The sequence below is a fragment of the Carya illinoinensis genome, chromosome 1, assembly GCF_018687715.1.
Source record: "Carya illinoinensis cultivar Pawnee chromosome 1, C.illinoinensisPawnee_v1, whole genome shotgun sequence".
Lineage (NCBI taxonomy): Eukaryota > Viridiplantae > Streptophyta > Magnoliopsida > Fagales > Juglandaceae > Carya > Carya illinoinensis.
This window is the reverse complement of record NC_056752.1, coordinates 22,417,501-22,423,710: the sequence shown is the minus strand read 5'-3', so window position 1 is coordinate 22,423,710 and position 6,210 is coordinate 22,417,501.

Genomic DNA, 6,210 nt, shown 5'->3' with positions numbered 1-6,210 from the left:
AGGAAAAAATGAATTTCTGTACCTTTTTTTTTTTTTTTAATTTTTGCTATCTTAGAATAATGAAGCCCTAGAATTAATGATACAATAAATAAAAGATAGAATCAGACCTGATTAGAAACTTTGCTCTGAATACTAAATGATGTGAACCCCAATCAACTCATTTTGAGACCCAACAACAATATTTGAAGACCAACCCAAGAAAGCCAAAATCAAGTCTATAGATGGAGAATTTAGACCCGTTGAGAACTCGTTTCAAGAATCTAAATTATATTAAAATCTAGACCCATTAAAGAGCCCGTCTCAAGCATTGTTTTTGGTACCGTACCATACCGACCGGTACATTCCGTACCAGTCACTAGGCTAGTATAGGTATGGTACCTGTTTCGTACCGGTTGAAATACCGGCCATACCGGCCTGTATTTTGGCCTATACCGTCCTGTACCGGCTAGTATTTCGGCCTTTATCTTTTTTTTTTTTCATTTTTTAAGCTATAGTCTCATTTTTTGACTCCCAATTTATACCAGACTATTTATAATTTATATATACATATGTATTCATGTATAATTTATTCATATATAGACTATTATTTTAAAATATAATTTATATATATTTATATATGTAATTTATTTATATATCGACTATTTCGAAACGGTACACAAAACGGTACCGGTACCGAAAAATTTTGTTCTAGTGCCTTGACCGGTACGACATCTGGTACGGTATTCAAAACATTGGTCTCAAGAACCCGTATTACAAAGGAGGAACGCCACAAACGTTGTGATTTACCTTTGATAAGTTCAAAAGTTCAATTAAGAACAAAAGGAGATAAACACAACTCACAATAAATAAAATACATTAATTTCAATAATGTCTAATCTTATCAAATGAGGCTACAAGTGGTTTTAATAAACAATACCCAAAACCCTAAAGGAATAGTGTTGCGCTACAGTAACTTCTAAAATCCTAGTTCAAATAAAATAATAACTTTTCAAATAAACCCTTGGTCAAAATACAAGGCCTTCCCAAAAACCCTAGATCATTAGAAATAAGATGTGTGGACTGGACATTCCCCAAACCCAATTATTCTAGATTAATTCCTATGACTAATAAAATAATCCTTTTTAATGAAATAAATAAGTCCATGACCTTCAATAACAATAGGCCCAAGTTGTGTCTTTCATAGATCAAGTGGATCAAAACTGGTTCTCATTCTTTCAAGCCCATCATGAGTGTCGGGCTCTTGCTAGCTTCATCCCAATTGGATTGCATCATTTCTTGCACTGCTCCCTTGATCTTGATGGCTCTTAATCTTGTAATTGATCCTTAAGACTTGGTCCGCCTTGGGGCCCATCAATTTCGTTTCATAAAAGTTTTTTGGCAATGCAGACCCTTCGAGAAGCACTTCATTAAATAAGTCTAATACCATGTTTATTGATTCGGTTGACATCCCATACCACTTAATGTGAAGCAACCATACAATAAACGACATTTTGGAATGTTTTGTAAAGCCTGGATAAAGCTCGCGCTTTGCATCTTACTACATTGCAGGAAAATTTTCAGAATCATTCCCTCGGCCACTTAAGGCATTTTTGTCAACCTCATCCATAAACATCCCAGCTCCAATGTCACTCAACATCTCCTCCATCTCATCTCGCTCATAATCATCATCCACGTGCGTGAATAATTCGGATGACCTAATAATCCATCCGCTGTTTGTGCATACGGGTCACCATGCAGTACCCATCAAGTATACCCCAAATCCATACCATTCACAAATATATGACTTTCAACTTCATCCATCCTATCGCACACAAATTTTTACAACCTCAACATGGACACTTAATGTAACCATGACTATCAGCAGAGATCCTTGCAAAATCAATGAAGGTTCTTACTCCACGCGCATAAGGTATGTAATTCTTTCCAAGTCTATCGCCTAGCCGCATCCAACTTTTATCCATTTTTAAAAACATCTAATTATTAGCAACACGTGGTATACTATAATATACATGCATGTCATGCTCCCATTCAAACTACTCTTTCTCAAGGTAGTTGGTCCTATCCCATTCGAGATTATATTATCCATATTGCACAAGTTTCGTCACTCTACGACTTTTCACGTCAGTAGAAATTTCGGTAGCACCTCTCCATAGTTGTCCAAGTATACATGTTCACATAGAGGGATTGTAACCCTATGAACAGTATACCTGGACAACAAGGAAGGCACCAAAACTTTATACTAAACGTGTTCAGTAGAAATAACAAGAATGTGCAACACAGATAATATAATCTCAAACTGTCCACACTAGATAATTTAGGATTTAGTGTACACCTAAATGTACACTAATTCCCAAACGGGTCTAAGGTTATTTATGCAATGTCATATAATATCTTACAAAAAACACTACAAACAAATTCTCCTGCATGTTGTTTGAATTAACAACCACAAACAAATATTTCCATGTGTTATATTGTTAAACAAAAGGTTAGATAGAAGAATATACTCACACACTACCTTTCCTATAAAGAATGATCAAGAATTACCTGAAAGAACATGTCTAACAAGAATGTCCAATTACTTAATACTCACAAACTAACCAACCTTGGTAACTGACCGGTGCAAAACTGCAAGTGCACAGTATCGTAGTTTTATAGTAAAGTAATAAGAAGAGTATCGTCCTCAGGGATTGGTACCCTACTCTTGCCTAATACCAAACTTATACTAATCTCAATTTTATCTAGAGGAATCGCTAAGGTTTTTTGTAGTTGCAAATAAAACTAGATCAACTCAAAGAGAAATAAGCAAAGAAAATAAAACTGACTTTCAAATATCAAATTCAATGGGGAAGAAAACTTCTAGGAAATCGATTTCACCTAATTCTTCACTATGTTTTTCTCATCCAGCTAATTTAACTTAAACCTCTTTTGTCTATTAGCAAATCTCTAATTCATCCAAAAGCCTCTTTCGATAGTCAATTGTAATTGACTCTTGGTTAGCAATTCACACAAGAATATGCAAATTCAATAACCAAGAATGCAATAAGATCAAATATTTAATGACTACATAGGTTCATACAAGTCTTTCGATCTCTATACTTACCTATGCTGAAATATCCAAGATCTACCCTATGATTCCTTCTTTCGATAGCAAATCACAAGATTACTTATCATCTAATCAATGGCCAGTTAATTAGAAGCAATAAATTCAAAATAAATCAGATAAACAAAGAGAGAATTGCATTAAATTAGCATAGACAATCAAGCATAGTTCAGAAATAGGTTACATCGTTTTCCTAGAATGAAGAAAATTTAGCTCATGCTAGAAATGGAATTCAACATAAACGAATTCACCATAATTGTTCTGAGAAGATGGGAAGAAGAAAATAAACACTGAAAAATCCTCCTTGCAGCCTCAACTCGTCGTCAAAAGCTCAAGGGAACGATTCAACGCTTTTCTCTCGTCCGTGCTCGTGTATGATTCCAACGTACGTGCAATAATTGGAATTCTGTCTCCAAAACAAAATGAATTGAATCCTTCTAGCTGTGTTTTTCTGTCCCAAAGAGTGTTCTCCAGTCAAAACTCGCGGCCCTAGAGTGAAAAATTGCTTTTATATGGTCTCACGGCAGAAAACCTAAAAGCTGTCAAAATACGATGTTCTCTCGAGCGGGGTGTCGAGCGCGCGTCAAGCGTTCGACTCTGCCTGATTTCGCTCGAGCGTCCTATCGAGCGCACATCGAGCATTCGACTCTGCCTGATTTTGCTCAAGCGGCCAATGTCTCCGCTCGAGCGATCTTTGTTTTTCAGCAACCTGCTTGAGCTCCCTGTCGAGCGGCAGTCGAGCGTTTGAATCTGCCTGAATTCGCTCGAGCGGCCAAAAGCCTCCGCTCGAGCGAACTTGTAAAATCTGCAATATGAAATTTTGCAAGTCATCAAATACCCCCAAACTTACAACTTTGTTTGTCCTCAAACAAAAAAAAGAAAAGCAAATGATAGTTTAGGCAATATCGATTCAACCTGAAAGAGAAGTATCATCACTCACCAAGCTTTTATGAATTTAGATTTCATCTCTAGTATCTTACTCTTCTAACATCAAAGATGGCAGGAAAATCAATCAAAAATTTTACAATTTGTCAAGCAAGAGTTAGGCGTTTACTTCAACCTAAAGCTAAGACCTTGAGTGTGTGTGTGATATAGTCAATTTAACCTCAAACCACCTGCAAACTCAGATAAAAGTAGAACAACCAAAATCAAAAGAATTCTCTTAAAACTTAACCCCATAAGTCCAATTTTCAGAAATCCTCTCCACTAATGTAGTCAACACCAAAATCAAAGATCAAAAGGTCTTTATTAAGGTTGTAATGATAGGCCACAGGGTGAGGGTTAAGAAAGAACTGGATATGGGAAATTAAATCAAACTGGGAAAATACTTAGTGAAAAGAACATTAAAAGGGAAACTCACATGATTCAAATCATAGCTCTTTCTTGGCAATATGCTCATATTTGTGGCATTATTATTGCTGTAATCACTGATGCAATACCAACAATTCCCTTGACAAAATTTGAGGTAATTCACATTCCGCTTGGCGACTTCTTTTTCTTTTCTTTTCTTTCTTTTCTCTTTCTTTCTTTCTTTTTTTTTTTTTTTTTTAAACAGTCACTTCCTTTCTTCTTCTTCTTTTTCTTTGATCAAACAGAGCAAACATAATACGGTTCATCATGAAACCAATTTTCTCTTTTAAATGTAACTCTCCACCAAAGTATTTTCTCAAACTATCAACGGTAGATTCATTGTTTTTCAGGCTTAGAGCGGGCATGGTTTATGTAGTTTAAAGAATCAATAAAGGCTCATGAAGGCTCAAGGGGGTTGACTATGGAAACACACCATGTAATGATGGCATGACATTTAGGACGGCTGGGAAAGCTTTTTGGTTATGCCAAAGAAATGCCTAGATCATTTCTCTAATATTTGGTCTCAACTAGGATTTCGCCTCAAGGACCCATCAACGGATTCTAGTGCAAAGCAAAATCGAACCTCCCTCTTTCAATTAATTCAACTTCTTCTTTTCATAAGCAAAATGGAATAAGAGAAAAATGACTATGTGCTCAATTGTGTTCAAGGTCAAAGATTTAAACCAAAGTACCCACAAAACTTCACTTGACATAAAAGAAATTTTTGAAAATTTTTCTCAAAACCATCTTCAATCACAAATTTCAGAGTCATAGAGAATTCAATCTTTCTCCAATGCATGCTTGGTAAGAGAATCAAACAACCCATCAACAACCCAAGACTTAGAAAACAAGAGGATCAAATGATTATAAGAGTTTACACCCCCAAACTTAAACTAAACAATGTCCTCATTGTAATACAAAAGTAAAAAGGATTGAAGAAATAAAAGGAACTTCCCTGGTTGCATCATGAATCTTCCGTAGATTAGAATTTTTCAGCTCTTTATTCTTGCTAAATAAACCTGCATCAAAAACCAATTTATTAAAACTTAAATAAATAAAGATAATAAAATAAATGAAAGAAAGAAGGATAGATCTATGGGTTGCCTCCCATAAGCGCTTGTTTTAAAGTCTACAGCCAGACTTTTCAATGATCATCAATTAGGATCTCCAAGAGGAATAAATGCATAGTTCCTCTCCATTTGCTCTCCATAGTAGTGCTTCAATCTCTGACCATTAACTCTGAAAATATTCCCAGTCTTGTCCTTCAAATCTACTGCTCCAAAAGAGAAAACTTCATGAATTGTATAAGGACCCGTCCATCTTGATTTCAACTTTCCTGGAAAGAGTTTGAGTCGTGAATTGAAGAATAAAACTTGTTGTCCTGGAGCAAACTCTCGCCTAAGAATCTGTTTGTCATGCCACTTCTTCGTCCTTTCTTTATAGATCTTTGCATTCTCATATGCATCATTCCGGAACTCTTCCATCTCATTCAATTGAAGAAGTCGCTTTTCACCTGCTGCCTTCAAATCAAAGTTAAACTTTTTCACAGCCCAATAAGCTCTATGCTCCAACTCTACAGGAAGATGACATGCCTTTCCAAACACTAATCGGTATGGAGACATCCCGATAGGTGTTTTAAAGGCTGTACGGTATGCCCACAAAGCATCATCAAGCTTCTTCGCCCAATCCTTTCTATTGATTTTGACTGTCTTCTCAAGGATGTTCTTGATCTCTCTATTTGAAATTTCAGCTTGACCATT